Source organism: Salmo trutta, chromosome 17, assembly GCF_901001165.1.
Source record: "Salmo trutta chromosome 17, fSalTru1.1, whole genome shotgun sequence".
Taxonomy (NCBI): Eukaryota; Metazoa; Chordata; class Actinopteri; order Salmoniformes; family Salmonidae; genus Salmo; species Salmo trutta.
Window position 1 is genome coordinate 39,238,464 of NC_042973.1, and position 22,320 is coordinate 39,260,783.

Consider the following 22,320-nt stretch of genomic DNA (forward strand, 5'->3'; position numbering starts at 1 on the left):
TCCTACAATCTAAGCTGGATGCCCTCAATCTCACACAAATTATCAAGGAAACCACCAGGTACAACCCTAAATCCGTGAACATGGGCACCCTCATAGATATTATTCTGACCAACTTGCCCTCCAAATAGACCTCTGCTGTTTTCAATCAAGATCTCAGCGATCACTGCCTCATTGCCTGCATCCGCTATGGGTCCGTGGTCAAACGACCACCCCTCATCACTGTCAAACACTCCCTAAAACACTTCTGCGAGCAGGCCTTTCTAATCGACCTTGCCCGGGTATCCTGGAAGGATATTGACCTCATCCCGTCAGTCGAGGATGCCTGGTCGTTCTTTAAAAGTAATTTCCTCACCATCTTAAATAAGCATGCCCTTTTCAAAAAATGTAGAACTAAGAACAGATATAGCCCTTGGTTCACTCCAGACCTAAGTGCCCTTGACCAGCGCAAAAACATCCTGTGGCGGACTGCAATAGCATCGAATAGTCCCCGCGATATGCAACTGTTAAGGGAAGTCAGGAACCAATACACACAGTCAGTCAGGAAAGCAAAGGCTAGCTTTTTCAAACAGAAATGTGCATCCTGTAGCTCTAACTCCAAAACGTTTTGGGACACTGTAAAGTCCATGGAGACCAAGAGCACCTCCCCCCAGCTGCCCACTGCACTGAGGCTAGGTAACATGGTCACCACCGATAAATCCATGATAATCGAAAATTTCAATAAGCATTTCTCTACGGCTGGCCATGCTTTACTCCTGACTACACCAACCCCGGCCAAGAGCTCCGCACCCCCCGCAGCTACTTGCCCGAGCCTCCCCAGCTTCTCCTTCACCGAAATCCAGATTGCAGATGTTCTGAAAGAGCTGCAAAACCTGGATCCGTACAAATCAGCAGGGCTAGACAATCTGGACCCTCTCTTTCTAAAATTATCCACCGCCATTGTTGCAACCCCTATTACCAGTTTGTTCAACCTCTCTTTCGTATCGTCCGAGATCCCTAAAGATTGGAAAGCTGCCGCGGTCATCCCCCTCTTCAAAGGGGTGATACTCTAGACCCAAACTGTTATAGACCTATATCCATCCTGCCCTGCCTTTCTAAAGTCTTTGAAAGCCAAGTTAATAAACAGATCACTGACCATTTTGAATCCCACCGTACCTTCTCCACTGTGCAATCCGGTTTCCGAGCTGGTCATGGGTGCACCTCAGCCACACTCAAGGTACTAAACGATATCATAACCGCCATCGGTAAAAGACAGTACTGTGCAGCCGTCTTCAATGACCTGGCCAAGGCTTTCGACTCTGTCAATCACCGTATTCTTATAGGCAGACTCAATAGCCTTGGTTTCTCAAATGACTGCCTCGCCTGGTTCACCAACTACTTCGCAGACAGAGTTCATTGTGTCAAATCAGAGGGCCTGTTGTCCGGACCTCTGGCAGTCTCTATGGGGGTACCACAGGGTTAAATTCTCGGGCCGACTCTTTTCTCTGTATATATCAACGATGTCGCTTTTGCTGCGGGTGATTCCCTGATCCACCTCTACGCAGACGACACCATTCTGCATATATCTGTCCCTTCTTTGGACACTGTGTTAACTAACCTCCAAATGAGCTTCAATGCCATACAACACTCCTTCCGTGGCCTCCAACTGCTCTTAAACGCTAGTAAAACCAAGTGCATGCTTTTCAACAGTTCGCTGCCCGCACCTGCCCGCCCGACTAGCATCACTACTCTGGACGGTTCTGACCTAGAATACGTGGACAACTACAAATACCTAGGTGTCTGGCTAGACTGTAAACTCTCCTTCCAGACTCATATCAAACATCTCCAATCCAAAATCAAATCAGAGAACGTAATGGCGGTCGGAAGGCAGGGTGGTGCGGCAGGTGCCGCTTCTCATACGAATGCTGTTATTTTATCTAAAACATCAGGTGTACGCCGACCCCAGCTAAGTAACTCATGCAAAGAGTTAAAGCGCAATTATGTGTTTTATCTCCAGTACTTTGCCATGATTGTCAGTTATGTAGCTGCTCTACTGATAATCTCAGTGCGTCCTTGCTGGAATGACACAAATCTACTGCCGGAGAATATCAACACCAAACACATTGGTTCACCGTTCCACGGGAGCGGACAGTACACAGCATACCATAATGTTCTGAATAATGGCCAAGTCTACCTCGCTCCCTATTCCACTGAACCGCTTAGGCGTAACAAACACAAGTCCAACATTTATCGGAAACTGTTAAACTACCTCTTCACTACCCTCCTGCTCTCCGGGGACGTGCAACTCAATCCTAGGCCTAACATCACCGAGCCAGCGATACTCACCGGAGTGGAAAGCAGTGGATGGCCTCGTCCACTGATCGTCGCCGCTGTGGAAGTGGGTGAGTGCTATGGTCCCATGGTTTCTCTCGACTCACCCGGCTCCAGGATAGATTTTGACTCTTCAAACATACCCAAGCCGCTATATGCGATCCCTGACTTTGCTTCTGGTACGCAAGCTGTTTTAATTAGTTCTCCGCATCCAGTGCAAGCGGGAGGGATCGTTAATTGCGCTACCGAACTGCCCCTAATCAAAACGAAACAAAACGGCCTAAACCCAGCCGTCAGAAAACACAGAAAATCATACTTTTTTCAATGTGTCAATCACTCTCAAGTCATCTGGGACCCACGAGCTAACCCCAAGGGACTACTAGGGGGGCACTTGAACATTTGTAGTGTCATTCCAAAAAGTGATCAAATTCAACATCTACTCACAGACTCCAACCTTGACTTACTCTGCCTCTCAGAGACATGGCTCCATAAAAACTCTCCATGTGCTGCTTTGATTGTGCCTGGCTACAATGTTTTCAGGAGAGACAGGATTGAAGGAAGAGGAGGGGGTCTGATGATTTACATTAAAGAACAGATCCGATGTAAACAAATTGAGTAGTCATGTGATAATGAACTAGAATGTATTGGCCTGAACGTTACACTGTCTCCCCAAATGTCTTTTACCCTTATTGGAATGTATAGACCACCTTCCACCAAAAGTGTGTTTTTTGATCAGTTTAATAACATGCTTAGGGAATGTGGTTTTTGGAAAGAGGTCATCTTAATGGGAGATTTTAATATTAATTATGAAGACAAGTCTTGTAGAAAAACCCTCAAACGGATCACTAATACCTTTGACCTTACACAGCTAGTTAAAGGGCCAACCAGGGTGACTTGTTGCTCTAAAACACAGATTGATTTGGTGTTCAGTAATAAACCAGAGAGAGTGACTAAATCATTCAATATGGTTACTGGGCTGTCTGATCATAATCTGACATTTATAGCCAGAAAGCTGTCTAAGAGCAGGTTTAACCTCTCTACTGTTAGAAAGCCGGATCAACTAAGAATACCTAAGAGTGAGTTAAACTACTTTGAAAACGCAATTAATGGAATTAACTGGAATGATCTCTTGTCCTAAACAGACATGGGAGCTGATAATCAGGTTTTTCTATCCACAATCCAGACTACAATAAATGGTTTCCTAAAGAAAATCAAATCCAAACCTGGCCAAAAGAGCACTATTCCTTGGCTAAATGGAGAAATCTGGAAATTGATGAAAGAACGAGATTATGCTCTAAAAACAGCCCTAAAATCCAAATTAGAGCAGGTTAGACGTAGGTTTACCATGTTGAGAAATAAGGTGATGAAAGAAATCAGACAGGCCAAGGCAAACTTGTTTTAAATAATTGGTAAGGCAAAGGGAAATTCTAAATTGATCTGGGAGAATCTAAAAAAGTTAACAGGGAAAGACCATAGTAACACTGCAAAAAGACTAAAAATCACGGTGAATAACAATCTAACACAGGATGCTGTCGAAATAGCAATAGCCTTCAATTCCTACTTTATTGACTCTGTCAGGGTACTGACACAGAACCCCTCCACTGGTTTCTTGGGCTCAGTGCTAGTGAATGACGCTCAACCTGTCTTCATCATAAGGGAGGTTTCTGAGTCAAAGGTGAACAAGGTGATTAGCTCACTAAAGAACTCTAGATCCAAAGATGTGTTTGGGCTGGACTCTACCTTTCTTAAAAAAACTACAAAGAGTCACTGATTGGCCCCATTACTAAGGTCACCAACACATTTATTGGTCTGGGGGTGTTTCCAAGGGTATGGAAGTCGGCTAAAATAACGGCCATCTTTAAATCAGGCGACCCTGCTGACGTGAGTAACTACAGACCCTCTGGTATACTACCTGTGGTGTCGAAGGTTGTTGAAAAGTGTGTAGCAGAACAACTGATTGCCCACCTCAACAATAGCCCCTTCACATTACACTCCATGCAGTTTGGCTTCAGAGCGAAGCACTCCACAGAAACGGCCAACTGCTTTCTTCTGGAAAATGTGAAAATGTGTGCTTTATCTTGGCCAGGTCGCAGTTGTAAATGAGAACTTGTTCTCAATTAGCTTACCTGGTTAAATAAAGGTGAAATAAAAAATAAATAGGCTTGTTCATTTAACCGACAACATATAGTGACTTCAGAAAGTATTCACACCCCTTGACTTTTTCCACATTGTGTTGTGTTACAGCCTGAATTTAAAATGGATTAAAATGAGATGTTTTATTTCTGGCCTACACACAATACCGCATAATGTCAAAGTGAGAAAAAAAAATACTATATATATATATATATATATATATATATATATATATATATATATATATATATATATATATATATATATAGTTTTTTTATGTATTAAACATTTTAAACTGAAATTAGATGGTTTGGGATGAGTTGGACTGCAGAGTGAAGGAAAAGCAGCCAACAAGTGCTCAGCATATGTGGCTACTTTGAAGAATCTAAAATATAAAATAGATGTTTGGTTCCATAAGCTGGACTGAAGACACAAGAACAAACTCTTGTGGTGTGGGCCATTTCTTCCTTTTTCGGACACATTCTGTACATGTACAGTTATGTACAGCTTCTATCCAGGGCTGATTTGTAGGCCCTGCCCTAGTTTATGTGCTCTCTGTCACCTCTGGCTGCATCACCCAACAAAACACAAAATACTTTTAGGGGCCTGTTGAGAGGCTAAAATGTGTCTTTCTCTCTATTACGTTATCCAGCAGACTGACAACTGGAACGTGGGAATAATACTACAGCAGCCATGTTTGGTATCTATCTGAACTTTGATGCCATCTAGATGGATGAATGATCTCTGTAGTTACTTGTAGTTGTTCAGAGTGAAATCTGACGACACTGTATGCACAGATCTCTTTTACCTCTCAGAAATGCAGTCTTATCTTTATTGTACCCATCCCACCCCCTCAGGTCATCAAATATAGATGTGACCCCCTTCCTAGAGGATGTTGGCTGGTTCAATATGATTGGAGAACTTAGTTTTATTATATTTGGTTTGGTCTGTGGATTGGTCAACAATTGATTTTAAATATAAACAAGTCAGATCTGGTATAAATGGAATGGAAATATTTTCTTCTTTTCTTCTCACTTTTGCTCATGTTATCCACTCTACAGGAAGGTTGTATGGACATGTTTTTCTTATAGGCTACTCGGCCTTAGGCCTGAGTAGACCCTTTATGTTCATGCTTTGCTTTGTGACTCTAAGACCTTCATGCCTAGAATAATGTGATGCTTGTTAAGGCTTTGTAACAAGCTTTATGCCTTGTATGTGAATCCATTCATTTTACAGTCATTAAAATATACTTGACACACTGCTCAAATTATTTTTACTATGTGTGCATCTTGACTACTCAGGCTGTGCCTCAGGCCTATTTTTGGCTGTGCCTTTGGGCTCTGGTGGAGCACCATAAATATAGCTTGTTTCAGTAATGTGCGTCTTTAGTGGTGATGATGATGCTATCACCTTATGAGAGTCGGTGTAGGCTCGGCCCTCATTTATTTGCTCTCTGTCATTAAATAATACTTGTGTTTTGCATTCTCTTCTCATGGACATGGCTCTCATGGGGTGAACTTCCACTTCAGTCACATTTTCACATGGCATGCATGACAAAGTGAAAGTTAGGATTCGCCCCTAATGCATATTCCCGGGGGTTGATAGGTTCGAGGTGTAAAGGTGAGCCCTCCCTTCTTCAGCTCTGGTACCCTGATCCAAGAAATGCACACACACATCCAGCCCCTGCTGTCTCCCTGGGAACATCCTCACTCCCGGTCAGCACGGCAGGGCGAGTACACATCACCCTGGTGCTAAGCCCACAGCGTTTGCTCTGGGAGAGAGCATCTGTTGGTGGCCGCCCGGCCCAGCCCCGCTGGGTCAGAAATGGCACACTAGGGTGCGATTGGCCGAGTCGTGACGACATTGGCAGCCATCTTAGGTGTGAAATTCGCAGAGCAAAGGGAGACTGACTGATACTAGAGTGACTGGTCCTAGAGCAACTGAGCTTCGGAATGACAGAGTTAGAGAGGAGAGTTGGAGTAGAGGCTGTGAGGGAGGATTTCTAGCTCAGGCTGTGCATCCCTCTATATGTTTGTTAAACTGTATGAGGGCTATGGTAATACACAAAGACTGTATGCAACTGTGTTTTTGAGTTTTACCCTCCACCGCTAATTAAAAATAAACTTCTGTGTATTTCATATCCTTCAGTTTTTACTAGGCATCTCAGGTGTGTCGCAGCCAAAGGAGTAGGCAGAAATTGCTGTGTGGCTGGGTCTGAGTAAAAGTGACTGGGCCAACATTTTCCTGCAAAAATACAGCAAAAATACCCAGACATCAGTGGTGTAGACGTGGTGCATAGAGAAGTGGGTATACACTATTTTTGCAAAAAAATTCCCAAACGGCCTGCCTGGCGAATGAAAGGCGCCCTGTGTGAAAGATTCTATGAGAAACTGATGTAGATTACTCTGAGTGACCTAAAATCATGGCAATGAGAAATACATCCACCATGATGGAATTAAATAATAGGCCTAGCCCTTATGGCTAATATGTTAGGCTGGGACCAAATAAGTGTGGTGATAAGAAAAGGAAATGATCTCTGTGGTGGTGCGTTACATGAGAACGGAATACTCAAGGAGTTCCTACACTTCACAGCAGCTGAAGGCTTGGATGCTAGTCGCTGCTGATTCATCTGTATTTTGCGTTTTGCTAGAGGAGATTTATGGGTTACAAAAAAGGCCTCGGCTACATTCAATTCCATATTGCTACCGGATAGAGTCAGGGCCCTAGACTTAATCTCATGTCCCTAAGCTCTTCTTTCGAGAAGCAGAATAAAGAGGCTAGGCTAAACTGTAGAACTCATGAGACATGGGAATAAATGCACAATTCTCGTTGTGAATGCAACTATCAGGAGTTAGAGAACAGAGCGGAGAGTGGAGCTGTCCGGTGCTGAAATCTTTGATCCAACTTTCACAGGCTCAGCCAGTGCCGGACAAGCCGCATTACCTGCCTGTGGTGCTGAATAATAATCTGCTATGGTTTGTATACGCAATGCCACTGAAAAAATGTGGGTATATGGCATATACCTGCGTACAACCTCCCCTACACCACTGCCCGACATATGCAAGCAAAAATTTGTGCAATCACATTGCATCATTTAACACATAACACAGGATAAAAGTGACCAAAAAACACAACAAATGTCCCTTGACAAACAAGCCATTTTATAAATAAACAGTATTGAGGCTTACCTTTCTTGTGTTTTTTAAGTTTTACAGCACAAGGCGTAAGAAGATGTTGAAGATGGAGATTATTTCATAATAATCCAAAGAGTCGCTGAGTTCCCTTTCAAAGGACAACAGGGCAAAATTGTTGAGATGTGCAGTCAGCATGCAAGATCTGATCGATGTTTTGATACCGTATGAAGTCATAGGAAGGGTGATGATGGCCCTTAGTAGTCTATTGATGTTAGGAAAAATGTCAGGGCTGCAGCTGTCCAAAACTTCAATAAGGGATGGGAATTACTGACCTCCCCCATTTTCCGGTGCAGTTGCTGAATAAACACGGTTAATTCAGCATCTAAAACAGAGATATGATATCACATTGGACCAGCAGTGAGGGAGACTGCTGACTCAAGCAGCTCGTTTTGAATATCTGGACTCATGAGTCTAGCGTTTTGGGGCAGCTGCTGTAGACGATTTGAGCATTTTTGGATCATATTTGGATATGAATTCAAACATTTTCAAAAAGTTGCCCATATTAAGGACCTGTTCCTAAAACCACTTTGTCGTGATCATGACTCCTCTGTACAAATGAATAGTCCATGGACTCGTGATTAAGTTGATTTAAAACATTATCCCGGCTTTGATTGTGATGGCTTGCACTGTAGCCTTCAAATGTTTACAGTGCAAAAGAGTGGGGTTTTCTAGCCTGGTGCTTGAAGCATGCCTTGAGAACGTGCTTCCAATCCTTACATCTGTATCTAACAAATGAGCCTTCCAGAGTGGCCTGGATTGACCTCATCCATCCCCATAGAAATGGTATTAATTTAGTACTTTGCCTGTTCTAGTATTTCTAATTCAATGTCCTTCCCATACCACTGTGCCCACACTGACAACATAGAGTATTATGACCGTGGTGATTGTGACGGTGTGACCACACCACCACTATCCTTGTCTTATCTCTTTTTGGCAATTGACCACACAGTTGTACTCCACTTTAGAAGTGCAGTCACCAGTCACCATGGCAACAAAGGATTGTAATAGACTGTCACATGCTTCATAAACAACAGGTGTAGACTAACAGTGAAACACTTACTTACAGGCCTTTCCCAACAATGCAATGAGAAAAAACGTAGAAAAAATAATAACATGAGCAAAAAATATAGAATGAATAGCGATAACTTGGCTATAAACACAGGGTACCAGCACAGAGTCAATGTGCAAAATTATTAGGGTATTGAGGTAGGTATGTACATACATTACCAGTCAAAACTACTCATTCAAGGGTTTTTCTTAATTTTTACTATTTTCTACATTGTAGAATAATAGTGAAGACATCAAAACTATGAAATAACACATATGGAATCATGTAGTAAGCAAAAAAGTGTTAAACAAATGAAAATATAGATTCTTCAAAGTAGCCACCCTTTGCCATGATGACAGCTTTGCACACTCTTGGCATTCTCTCAACCAGCTTCACCTTGAATACTTTTTCCAACAGTCTTGAAGGAGTTCCGCATATGCTAAGCACTTGTTGGTTGCTTTTCTTTCACTCTGCGGTCCATTGCATTTGAGTGACAATGACATGAACATACATTACATGAACAAAAGTATGTGGGCACCTGCTCATTGAACATCTCATTCCAAAATCATGGACATCAATATGGAGTTTGTTCCCTGCTTTGCTGTTATAACAGCCTCTGCTTTGGGGAAGGCTTTCCACTAGATGTTGGAACATTGCTGCGGGAACTTGCTTCCATTCAGCCACAAAAGCATTAGTGAGGTCAAGAGCTGATGTTGGGTGATTTGGCCTGGCTCGCATTCGGTGTTCCAATTTATCCCAAAGGTGTTCGATGGGGTTGAGATCAGGGCTCTGTGCAGGCCAGTCAAGTTCTTCCACACCGATCTCAACAAATCATTTCTATACGGACCTCGCTTTGTGCACTGGGGCATTGTCATGCTGAAACAGGAAATGAAGCTCCCGACGAACAGTTCTTGTGCTGATTCTGCTTCCAAAGGTAGTTTGGAACTCGGTAGTGAGTGTTGCAACCAAGGACAGACAATTTTTACGCACTTCAGCACTCTGTGGTCCCGTTCTGTGAGCTTGTGTGGTCTACCACTTCACGGCTGAGGCGTTGTTGCTCCTAAACGTTTCCACTTCACAATAACAGCATTTACAGTTGACCAAATTTGTCAAACTGACTTGTTGGAAAGGTGGCATCCTATGACAGTGCCACGTTGAATGTCAGTGAGCTCTTCTGTAAGGCCATTCTACTGCCAATGTTTGTCTATGGAGATTGCATGTGCTCGATTTTATACACCTGTCAGCCACAGGTTTGGCTCAAATTAGCAGAATCCACTAGATGTCCACATACTTTCGTAATTACTGTATAGTTTATATTCAGCATGACATTCACGTGAACATTATAATATGATTACACAAACCAGAAGTAATGTGAAATTAACTCCTAACTTGACAGCAATATATTTAGACTACTTTGCATTTGTCTGGGCTTGCTAGCTGTAGCCAGTAGCCACTAGCCAGCCAGAAGTCCTGGGCGGAACATCAAATCAAATTTTGTTGTCGCATACACATATCTACCAGGTTATTGCGGGTGTAGCAAAATGCTTTTGTTCCTAGATCCAACAGCGCAGTAGTATCTAACGATTCTAACAATACACACAAATATAAAAGTAAAAGAATGGAATTAACACATATAGAAATATTAGGATGAGCAATGTCGGAGTGGCATTGACTACAATACAGTAGAATAGAGTACAGTACATACATACAAAATGAGTAAAGCATTATGTAAACATTATTAAAGTGACTAGTGTTCCATTATTAAAGTGTCCAGTGATTCCCTGTCTATGCATGTAGGGCAGCAGCCTCTAAGGTGCAGGATTGAGTAACCGGGTGGTAGCCGGCTAGTGATGGCTATTTAACAGTCTGATTTCCTTGAGATAGAAGCTGTTTTTCAGTCTCTTTGTCCCAGCTTTGATGCACCTGTACTGACCTCACCTTCTGGATGCTAGTGGGGTGAACAGGCCGTGGCTCGGGTGGTTGTTGTCCTGATTATCTTTTTGGCCTTCCTGGGTTGTAGGTGTCCTGGAGGACAGGCAGTGTGCCCCTGGTGATGCGTTGGGCAGACCGCACCACCCTCTGGAGAGCCCTGCGGTTGCGAACGGTGCTGTTGCCGTTCCAGGCGGTGATAAAGCCTGACAGGATTCTCTCAATTGTGCATCTGTAAATGTTTGTGAGTGTCTTAGGGGCCACGCCGAAATTCTTCAGTCTCCTGAAGTTGAAAAGGCACTTTTGCACCTTCTTCACCACCCTGTCTGTGTGGATGGACCATTTCAAATTGTCAGTGATGTGTACGCCGAGGAACTTGAAGCTTTTCACCTTCTCCACTGTGGTGACGTCGATGTGGATAGGGGCGTGCTCCCTCTGCTGTTTCCTGAAGTCCACAATCAGCTCCATCATTTTGTTGACATTGAGGGAGAGGTTATTTTCCTGGCACCAATCCTCCAGGGCCCTCACCTCCTCCCTGTAGGCTGTCTCATCTTTGTTGGTAATCAGGCTGTTGTGTCATCTGGAAACTTGATGATTGATTTGGAGGTGTGCGTGGCCATGCAGTCATGGGTGAACAGGGAGTACAGGTGGGGGCTGAGCATGCACCCTTGTGGGGCCCCAAGCTTAATGATGAGCTTGGAGGGTACTATGGTATTTAAGGCTGAGCTATGGTTAATGAACAGCATTCCTCTTGTCCAGATGGGATAGGGCAGTGTGCACTGCGATGGTGATTGCGTCATCTGTGGATCTATTGGGGTGGTATGCAAATTGAAGTGGGTCTAGGGTGTCAGATAAGGTAGAGGTGATTTGATCCTTAACTAGCCTCTCAAAACACTTCATGATGACAGAAGTGAGTGCTACGGGGCGATAGTCATTTAGTTCAGTTACCTTCGCTTTCTTGGGTACAGGAACCAATGGTGGACGTCGGCCAGGGAGAAGGAGAGCTCACAGTCCGTCGGTGGCACTTGTGTTATCCTCAAAGAAGAAGGTGTTTAGCTTGTCCGGGAGCAAGACGTCGGTGTCCGCGATTTAAGAAACAAACTTTCAAACAAAAGGAAACTTCTTGGCGAGGAAAAAACTAATATGAATAATGTAGGTGTCTTAAACAGCCATAAAATAACGCAATATATGTCACAACAGGTGTAAATATATGGGTCATGACATATATTCTATTAAACTATATGGAATTGCTTTAAGAAGGTCATACCAAGGATCATTTTGCTACTTTATTTTGAAATGTATGACCCATTTATAAGAAAATATTTGGTGAAAAAATATTTTTGTCCTTACTGCTATTAGCCCATACAAATTAATTGAATAACAGATTCACTACATGGAAGAACAGATTAAAAAGGAAGGTTGTTCTGAAGTGTCTGTCCTATATCAGAGCAATATAAGAAAGATCAGGAAAATGTTTTACTTGTATTTAACCCCTTATTTTTCTAAATTAACAGTCTCCATATATACTCCCATAAATCTTTCAACTGGTACCGGGGGATTTTCAGACGAGTCTTGTGAGGCCTGTGGGCGTTCTAAAGCAAAACAACCAACGTACATGTTTGTGAGAGTCTCACAATTTGGCAGATCGGCTGTACCGACTTTACGAGTCCCAAGATGCTTTGTGAGGGTCGTAGAGCAAAATTGAGAACACCATCGTGAGAGTCTCCTCTTTCCCTAGAGTGGTCATAATAGTTTGTTGGCCAATCCGTTCGGACGTCTCATGGTCTGACAAATACACATTATAAACTATATATTTACAGTGCAATTGGAAAGTATTTCGACCCCTTGACTTTTTTCACATTTTGTTACGTTACAGTCTTAATCTAAAATGTATTAAATTATTATTTTTCCTCATCAATCTAAACACAATACCTCATAATGACAAAGCAAAACCAGTTGCTTTTGAATTGTTCCAAAAATAAACAATGAAAAAATTATAAATATACAATTTACATAAGTATTCAGACCCTTTACTCAGTACTTTGTTGAAGAACCTTTGGAAGCAATTACAGCCTCGAGTCTCCTTGGGTATGACGCTACAAGCTTGGCACAGCTGTATTTGGGGAATTTCTCCCATTCTTCTCTGCAGATCATCTCAAATGCTGTCAGGTTGGATGGGGAGCATTGCTGCACTGCTATTTTCAGGTCTCTCCAGAGATGTTCGATTGAGTTCAAGTCCGGGCTCTGACTGGGCCACTCAAGGACATTCAGAGACTAGTCAAAAAGCCACTCCTGTGTTGTCTTGGCTGTGTGCTTAGGGTCGTTGTCCTGTTGGAAGGTGAATCTCACCCCAGTCTGAGGTCCTGAGCGCTCTGGAGCAGGGTTTCATCAAGGATTTCTCTGTACTTTGATCATCCCCATGGCATGATGCTGCCACCACCATGCTTCACCGTAGGGATGGTGCCAGGTTTCCTCCAGAAGTGATGCTTGGCATTCAAACCAAGAGTTCAATCTTGGTTTCATCAGACCAGAGAATCTTGCTTCTCAAGGTCTGAGAGCTCTGTAGGTGCCTTTTGGCAAACTCCAAGTGGGAAGTCATGTGCCTTTTACTGAGGAGTGGCTTCCGTTTGGCCACTCTACCATAAAGGCCTGATTGCTGGAGTGCTGCAAAGATGGTTGTCCTTCTGGAAGGTTCTCTCATCTCCACAGAGGAACTCTAGAGCTCGATCATCGGGTTGTTGGTCACCTCCCTGACCTAGGAAGAGTCTTGGTGGTTCCAAACTTCTGCCATTTAAGAATGATAGATGCCACTGTGTTCTTGAAGACCTTCAATGCTGCAGAAATAATTTGGTACCCTTCCCCAGATCTGTACATCAACACAATCCTGTCTTGGAGCTCTACTGACAATTCCTTCGACCTCATGGCTTGGTTTTTGCTCTGACATGCACTGTCTACTGTGGGACAGGAGACAGGTGTGTGCCTTTCCAAGGCATGTCCAATTCATTGATATTTCCACAGGTGGACTCCAATCAAGTTGTAGAAACATCACAAGGTTGATCAATGGAAACAGGATGCACCTGAGCGCAATTTCAAATTTGATTTAATCAATTTTAGAATAAGGATGTAAAGTAACAAAATGTGGAACAAGTCAAGGGGTTTGAATGTTTTCCGAATGCACTGTATGTTTTATTTGCGTTTTTATAATGTTTTTCAGCAGTAGGAAAATACCATTTTAACACCTGAGGCTGCTGTGTGAGTAGGAGAATGTGTGTTATATAGTCAAATCTGAAACGGCTATTCTTCTGATCTTTGCTGCGCACCAAATGTGCTTGTTTGGACTAGTATTATACAAGCCATTACTGTCCTTGTATGAACAAGCTCCAGGACCGGACTGGAACAATCTCCATATTCAGTCTGGAAACATTGAGGATGTTAAGTTATAAGTTATTTATTCACTTTGAGACATCACAAAGGTTTTCTGTGTGCGACACAGCATTCCTTCCCTCTATTCCATCTGTGTCAGGCTCTGCTTCAAATTCAGGCCCTTATGGGTGAAATATCAATTTCACAACAACATTAGATTAATCCCAGAATCCTTACCAAAAGCTGACCACAGTCGCACATGCACCCCCACCCACTCTCTTCTAAATTCAATACAATCTTTACCGTAGTATACTGGAGTATTAAGACTTTCACTCTACTTAGGCGGGATCTCAACCCACAGTTCACTCTTAAGTGCTAAAAACGTGCTACTTATAACCATAAAGAGATCTTCAGTTGCCCAACGAAGAACCCTCAAAGAACTCGTTTTTGTAGAGTCCTTTGAGGGTTCTTCGTTGGGTGAAGAGGTTCTACCTGGGGCCAAAAAGGGTTCTCCTTTAGGGACAAGCCAAATAACCCTTTATGGTTGTATTAGGGTTTTTCATTATGACACAATAACCTTTTGGTCCAATCCCAGCCTGTCAGTGTACCTGTCTGTTTACATCGTGTGTTTGGTTCATGACTACAGTGGCCTTGTCAGAGAGCCAGGGCATTATATTGTACACGCATAGACTTTTCCACTGGGCGTTGGAACCCAATCACAGACACTGTGTGTGTGTGCGTGTGTGCGTGTGTGTGTCTGTGCGTGCGTGCGCATGTGCGTGTGTCACGATCACACTTGTGTGTGTGCATGTGTCAGTCTGTTTTTATACTGTGCAGTCCTTACTCCTTATGTGATGCTGGTGTTGTCCTTTCTCCGGGGGCCTGCCTCTGGTCTGTGTACATTGGCTTCTCTAAAGACACCGTGTGTTTGGATAGCGACTCCTATAGCTGCAAAATCTGATATTGAATGTTGTCCTTTTAATCAGGCTGTCATTATGGTTGTTTTCATATGCAATCAGGCAGGCTTTTGAAGCATGCTGCTGTGTCCCTATATTGAGTGTATATAGATACTTAATAGCCATGGTTCAAGGCCTGGGGTATGTGCTGTTTGTATCTGATTATAGTCACAACATTGGTTCAACAGTAATTCAAAAGCTTAGAAAATCTCACCTTCTTTGTCTTTATTGTGCTCGCTTGCTTTCTCACTCTCTTTCCATTTCCTCAGTCTCTGTCTGTCGCTCTCTCACCTCTGTCTCTCTGTCTGTGTGTGTCCGTCTCTGTATCTCTCACTCTCCCTCCCCCTCTCCCCTTCTCCCATCTGCCTCTCTTTATTAGTCTGTTTAAGTCAATATTGGGTGCTGTGAATTAACCAGAATAAAGGTGGGACATATTGCTCCTGACAAGGACCCCTAACTTCGACCATAATCCATCTAAACTGACAGGGACCACTGGCCATTCAAGTAACCTCCGTCATGAAATTGAGAGGCACATTGGGCATCCTTCCATCCTCCCCTACTGAGACAGAAAAAGAGTGGCAGACCAGGGGGGTGGGTGAGAGAGTGCGAGAGAGAGCAAGAGAGAGCGAGCGAGAGAGAGAGAGAGAGATTCTTTATTATTTTGGAACTTTTGTAAGTTTAATGTTTACTGTACATTTTTTTTATGTTTATTTCACTTTCGTTTATTATCTATTTCACTTGCTTTGGCAGTGTAAACATATGTTTCCCATTCCAATAAACCCCCTTAAATTGAAATTGAATTAAATTGAAATTGAGAGAGATTCCGAGAGAGAGAGAGAGAGAGAGATTCCGAGAGAGAGAGAGAGAGAGAGAGAGAGAGAGAGAGAGAGAGAGAGAGAGAGAGAAACTTTGACTCAACTCTGCCTTAGAGTGCCTGCTTCAGCGCAACGCAACAGAGCCCCTACTGGTCGATTTGTAAGACATTTGCCTCACTGTGTCCCAGTGTGCTTGTGAATCTCTCTCTATGGCAATGCCATGGCACAACAACTAAGGGATTTTAAAGACTTAAGTGAGTGTCAGACAAAGAGACTCGTTCCTCCTCCCATTGCCGTATTGTCTTCCCACTGTTGCATGGTGTTTTGATGTCTTAACCATCGCCACGAGAGTAGAGCTGTTTGATTCCTCAGAAGACATTACAAACACAGGCTTTCAGAGGGTGGATTAACACTGGATTAACACTCTACCTCTGAAGACTAAACCATAAAACAGCCGCGTAAGGGCCGTGTGTGTCTCTGAGGGACCCCATAATGCCATTGACAGGGTCTGTGTAGGTGGTAATGTTTCCCAGATAACCACATACACCCTCCCTCCTTCCCCTTGTATCCCTTCTGCGCGCACTCTCTCTTTTTATCTGTATCAATTCACACTCTCTTATCTCTCTCTCAATAGTTGTTGAAGTATACTACTCTCTCCTTTTAATGTTTTTGAACCCTTTAAGCCTTTTCTCAACCGATTGGTAGAGCATGTTTTGACAATGGATTTAGAGGTGGATTTTAAATTGCACTTGATTGGTCAACTCCCCCAGCCCTCCTGCATCGATTTACATAATTTGTATCCTTTTGGGTTACTGCAGTTCAGTGTTATGGCCCTCAAACTTTGCCCACTCAGAGGGCTGTAAGAAAACAAAAAAATCTGTCACCAACAATACAGGATAAAAGGCAGGAATTCAGTTGGTGAGGGATTAATATTGCACCATTCCTGTTAGTAGAGACCTTGAAGAGTAGGGATATGAAAATAAATAGTTAAAATGTAAAAAGGTTAAAAAGCACGCATTTTGTAAAAATTTGGACAACCAAATGGTTGGTATGTCAGTAAAAAGTATGGTGGACTAAGCATAGGGAACATTTTTTTTTTATTGAAAATACTTATTTTGGTGAAAAATATGATTGAATTGTTGAAAACAAACTATATGAGGAAACATACACTACCGGTCAAAAGTTTTAGAACACCTACTCATTCAAGGGTTTTTCTTTTATTTGTACTATGTTCTACATTGTAGAATAATAGTGAAGACATCAAAACTATGAAATAACACATAGCCAAAAAAGTGTTAAACAAATCAAAACATATTTTCAATTTGAGATTCTTCAAGTAACCACCCTTTGCCTTGATGACAGCTTGCACACTCTTTATCATGACACAAGGCGAAACCCAAATGCAGACACAGTAGGCAGATGGTTGGAGTTTAAGATGTTTCATAAGTCCAAACGGAATAGGCAAGAGAATGGTCGTGGACAGGCAAAAGGTCATAACCAGATCAGAGTCCAGAAGGTACAGAGTGGCAGACAGGCTCGAGGTCAGGGCAGGCAGAATGGTCAGGCAGGCGGGTACAGAGTCCAGAACAGGCAAGGGTCAAAACCGGGAGGACTAAGAAAAAGGAGAAAAGGCAAAGCAGGAAATCGGGAAAACCCGCTGGTAGGCTTGGACATACAAGACGAACTGGCACAGAGAGACAGGAAACACAGGGATAAATACACTGGGGAAAACAAGCGACACCTGGAGGGGGTGGAAACAATAACGAGGACAGGTGAAACAGATCAGGGTGTGACACTCTTGGCATTCTCTCAACCAGCTTCATGAGCTAGTCACCTGGAATGCATTTCAAATAACAGGTGTGCCTTCTTAATGCATTTGAGCCAATCAGTTGTGTTGACAAGGTAGGGGGGTATACAGAAGATAGCCCTATTTGGTACAAAGACCAAGTCCATATTATAGCAATCAATTATAGCAGTCCATCATTACTTTAAGACATGAAGGTCAGTCAATACGGAAAATGTCAAGAACTTTTAAAGTTTCTTCAAGTGCAGTCGCAAAAACCATCAAGCGCTATGATAAAACTGGCTCTCATCAAGACCGCCACAGGAAAGGAAGACCCCAGAGGTACCTCTGCTGCAGAGGATGAGTTCATTAGAGTTACCAGCCTCATAAATTGCAGTCCAAAAAAATGCTTCACAGAGTTCAAGTAACAGACACATCCCAACATCAACTGTTCAGAGGAGCGTGAATCAGGCGTGAATCAGGCCTTCGTGGTCAAATTGTTGCAAAGAAACCACTACTAAAGGACACAAATTAAATGATGAGACTTAATTGGGGCAAGAAACATGAGCAATGGACATTAGACAGGTGGAAATTTGTCCTTTGGTCTGGAGTCAAAATTGTAGATTTTTGGTTTCAACCACCGTGTCTTTGTGAGATGTAGTTTGGGTGAACAGATGATCTCTGCATGATTATTTCCCACAGTAAAGCATGGAGGAGGAGGTGTGATGGTGTGGGAGTGCTTTGCTAGTGACAGTGTCTGTGATTTATTTAGAATTCAAGGCACACTTAACCAGCATGGTTACCACAGCATTCTGCAGCGATTCGCCATCCCATCTGGGTGGGCTTAGTGGGACTATCGTTTGTTTTTCAACAAGACAATGACCCAACACACCTCCAGGCTGTGTAAGGGCTATTTAACCAAGAAGGAGAGTGATGGAGTGCTGCATCAGATGACCTGCCCTCCACAAATTGAGATGGTTTGGGATGAGTCGGACCGCGGAGTGAAGGAAAAGCAGCCAACAAGTGCTCAGCATATGTGGGAACTCCTTCAAGACTGTTGGAAAAGAATTCCAGGTGAAGCTGGTTGAGAGAAGACCAATAGTGTGCAAAGCTGTCATCAAGGCAAAGGGTGGCTACTTTGAAGAATCTCAAATATAAAATATATTTTGATTTGTTTAACACTTTTTTGGTTATTGCATGATTCCATGTGTTATTTCCTAGTTTTTAATGTCTTCACTATTATTCTACAATGTAGAAAATAGTAAAAGTAAAGAAAAACCCTTGAATGAGTAGGTGTTCTAAAACTTTTGACCAGTAGTGTAAATTGGTTAAACCACATTTTATGACCCATGGAGTCAATGAATTAATATTCAGACTTAAGTTTACCTATAATAGTAAGAAAAGGGGCGCAGGTAGGGCGGATGTAGTGACATTGTGTTGTGGTGGTGGCTCTTTTTAATTGGATCATGGCCCTGACTAATGCAATACCATGAACTGGAGCATGACCTGAACACTTTCCGGAACCAAATTGAAGGTGTTGGGAAACAAGTTTGCAGTTACAGCTTGAGGAAGTGGGATGCAAATAACGTTTTTGGTTCCTTTTCTGTTTTGCAATCATCTCCATTTAATTCTGACTGAGACCCAATCCCCCTTCTCTGTGATGTTTCTGTAGTTTCATGAATACAGATCTTGAATTTGGAAGTTTCTTTCTCTGTCTCTATCTCGCTCTCACCCTCTGTCTGCCTTCTTTCTCCCTTTCCTGTCCCATTTCTCTCTCTCGATGTCCCTTCCCTCCTTTCTCCTTTCTCTTGCTAAGTCTCTCCATTCTCCTCTCTTTTCACCCCTTCTTTCTTATTTTCTCTCCTTCCCCCTTCTCTCCTTTTATCTTTTACTCTACCCCCCTCTCTCTCCTCTTTCTCTCTGTGCCATTCCCTGGTTTGGCTTGGTCTTCTTGGGTCTGTGTGTGGTGGCATTGGGGGCAGGGCTTTCTAACTGCCTTGTCTGCCTGGCTGACTGGTTGGGTTGAGTGCAGTCAGTGTGCCCGGCCCCTCTCATAATTATAGACAGTAAACAGCCAGTCCTTTAAGGCCCAGTTTCCTGTCTGATGGGGTGAGCGTTCACAGGAAGAAAAAAGAGGGAGCCAAGGAGAAAGGGAAGGAAAAGGAGAGGAAAGGAAAGGCAAAATGGTGGGCCAAAGGCTGACGAATGTAAAGTATCATCCTCATGTACAGTTGTTGAGAATGAAAGAATGAAAGAAGAGGGAGAGGAGTTGGTGACACACATTCCTTCAGTTCCAGAAAGCCAAGCAGCCTGTTTGATCGGATGTTTCTTACAGCAAACCCTAATTAGAACCTCCAACATCCCCCTGATTAAACTTTTTTTTCTCTCTCTTTTATTCTTCTTTACTTCTCTTTCTCCCCCTATCTGTGACAGCTGTCTTCTTCCTCCCTTTCTCTTTTTCTCTCTCCCTCCCTTCTAGCCCCCCTTCTCTCACACACATGTTCTCTTCTATTCCCTTCTCTCTCTCTCTCTCCTTCCTTTTTACCTTCCGCCTCTCATTCACTCTTACTTTCTACCCCTCTTAATCTCTTTCTCCTTATTTCTAATCTTCCACCGTCTCTCTTCTTTTCTCCAGCCTTCTTCCCTCTCTCTCTCTCTCTCATGCCCTTTTTCTCTCTCACACTTTCTCTCTCCCTCCCTCTCTCTTTCTCCCTGTGCACTGCACTGGCAGGCGAGTGGGACTTGAGATTTTCTTTGGCAGTCTGATCCCCCTCACTTGGCTGGGACAAGACCTGGAGCGTGCTACTGGCTGGGAGTGTGGAGGGGAGGGAGGGAGGGAGGGAGGGAGGGAGGGAGGGAGGAGGGGAAGGGAAGGGAAGGGAAGGAGGGAGAGGAAGGGGGACTGAGGGAGGAGGCGTGTTCTGCAGCTGGTAATGAAGACTTCTCTTTTCATCCTCAGAAGGCAGAGTCTGTGTGGACGGGCCCAGGGGCTGCACAGCTCCAGTGCTCTCTCTGCTTCTAACGTGTACTGAGCCCTGCTCTGCTCTGCTGTGCGCTCCACTACGCTCTGCGCTGCTAGCCTGTGTGACTGGCTGTCTGCGCTCCGCTGAGAAAGAGAGAGAGAAAGGGAGAGCAACTACTACTGCTACAGATGTGAGGCTTTCCCCAGTGCTGGCTATACTATACCGCTCCTGAGGTAAGAGTTTAGACTACTACAGCTGCTGTTGATGTGTCAGTGTGTGTTGTCTGCACCAGTGAAGTCTGTATGTCTGTCTGGATGTCTGTCTATCTAGGTGTGCGTGAGGGGTGAGGGGGTGTGGGGACAACCTCCATTCATCCCTCTTCCCACCGCAAACAAATTCAGACACACATACACAGACGCATACACACACTCTGTCACAGATCTTTTTCCATGATGTACTCTTCGTCTTTTGTCCCTTTTTGACAGTTTGGTGATGCTGACAGTGTTCCTTTTCCTATGTTTATGTTAAGTTCACTCATAATGTGACTTTAAAAAGGGCTATAAATACTGAGAATTATCTACCAGGCCTGGACTAGACTGGTCTGGGTTAGACTGTCTGGACTAGACTGTCTGGACTAGACTGGGCTGGGTTAGACTGTCTGGACTAGACTGTCTGGACTAGACTGGGCTGGGCTAGACTGTCTGGACTAGACTGTCTGGACTAGACTGGGCTGGGCTAGACTGTCTGGACTAGACTGGGCTGGGCTAGACTGTCTGGGCAAGACTGGGCTGGGCTAGACTGTCTGGACTAGACTGGGCTGGGCTAGACTGGGCTGGGCTAGACTGCCTGGACTAGACTGGGCTGGGCTAGACTGTCTGGACTAGACTGGGCTGGGCTAGACTGCGCTGGGCTAGACTGTCTGGACTAGACTGGGCTGGGCTAGACTGCCTGGACTAGACTGCCTGAACTGGGCTAGGTTGGACTAGAATGGGCCGGACTCAACTAGGCTGGACAAGACTGGACTGGACTAGGGTGGGCTGGACTCAACTGGGCTGGACTAGGCTGGGCTGGACTCAACTGGCTGGGCTGGGTTGGACTTTTTTCCAGCTTTGATAAACTAGTCTGCAAACATGGCTGGACTGTACAATGATTCTTATCTCTACTGACCTACTGTAAACTTCTGAACTGGACTAGTCTAAACTGTGCTCTGCTGTACTTAGCTGAGCTGTGATGGACTAATCTGTGCTAGGCTGTGTCAGGCCCTCTCCTGTATGTATGTATGTGTGTGTGTGTGAGTGAGTGAGTGAGTGAGTGAGTGAGTGAGTGAGTGAGTGAGTGAATGAGTGAGTGAGTGAGAGAGAGAGAGAGAGAGAGAGAAAGAGAGAGAGAGAGAGAGAGAGAGAGAGAGAGAGAGAGAGACTATGTGTGCCGGTGAAAGACATAGTGTGTGTCAGTGACAGTGTGTTTATTTGCTCTGCTGCGGGGCAGGCCGATCCTCGGGGCTGTTTGGAGCTCATCTCTGTAAATAAGACAGAGGGAGAGAGAGAGAGAGAGACAGAGTGGAGAGGGAAAGGAGACAGTTTGCATGCGTTCCTCATCTGCAGCCCAGTGACAGCAGCTTTGATGTGAGTCCTACTGCATCTGTCCCCTCTCCCCGCCGGGCACCACCGGCCCCAGCCCCACCACTTCACCCCACTCGCTTTCATCCACATTCCCATGGAAATCCGTCCATATGCACTACTTCAACTCCCCCTCTTTTAGGCCCACTATCCCCTTCAAGTGCACACTGACACCCTGCGGTGAAGCCTTCACCCCTATCATCACAGACT

General features: G+C 44.0%; 1 protein-coding gene across 3 annotated transcripts in view; it reads left to right on the top strand.

Annotated features, from left to right (window-relative positions):
• Nucleotides 1-22,320, top strand: part of LOC115152162 (uncharacterized) — a 145,390-nt gene that overhangs the window by 33,988 nt on the left and 89,082 nt on the right. For 2 of the 3 annotated variants that reach the window (XR_003867433.1, XM_029696726.1), the window contains exon 2: nt 20,488-20,724. The gene's annotated coding sequence lies outside the window, so the exon portion shown is untranslated. The remainder of the gene's footprint in view (nt 1-20,487; nt 20,725-22,320) is intronic. The other variant, XM_029696727.1, reaches the window with a different exon arrangement.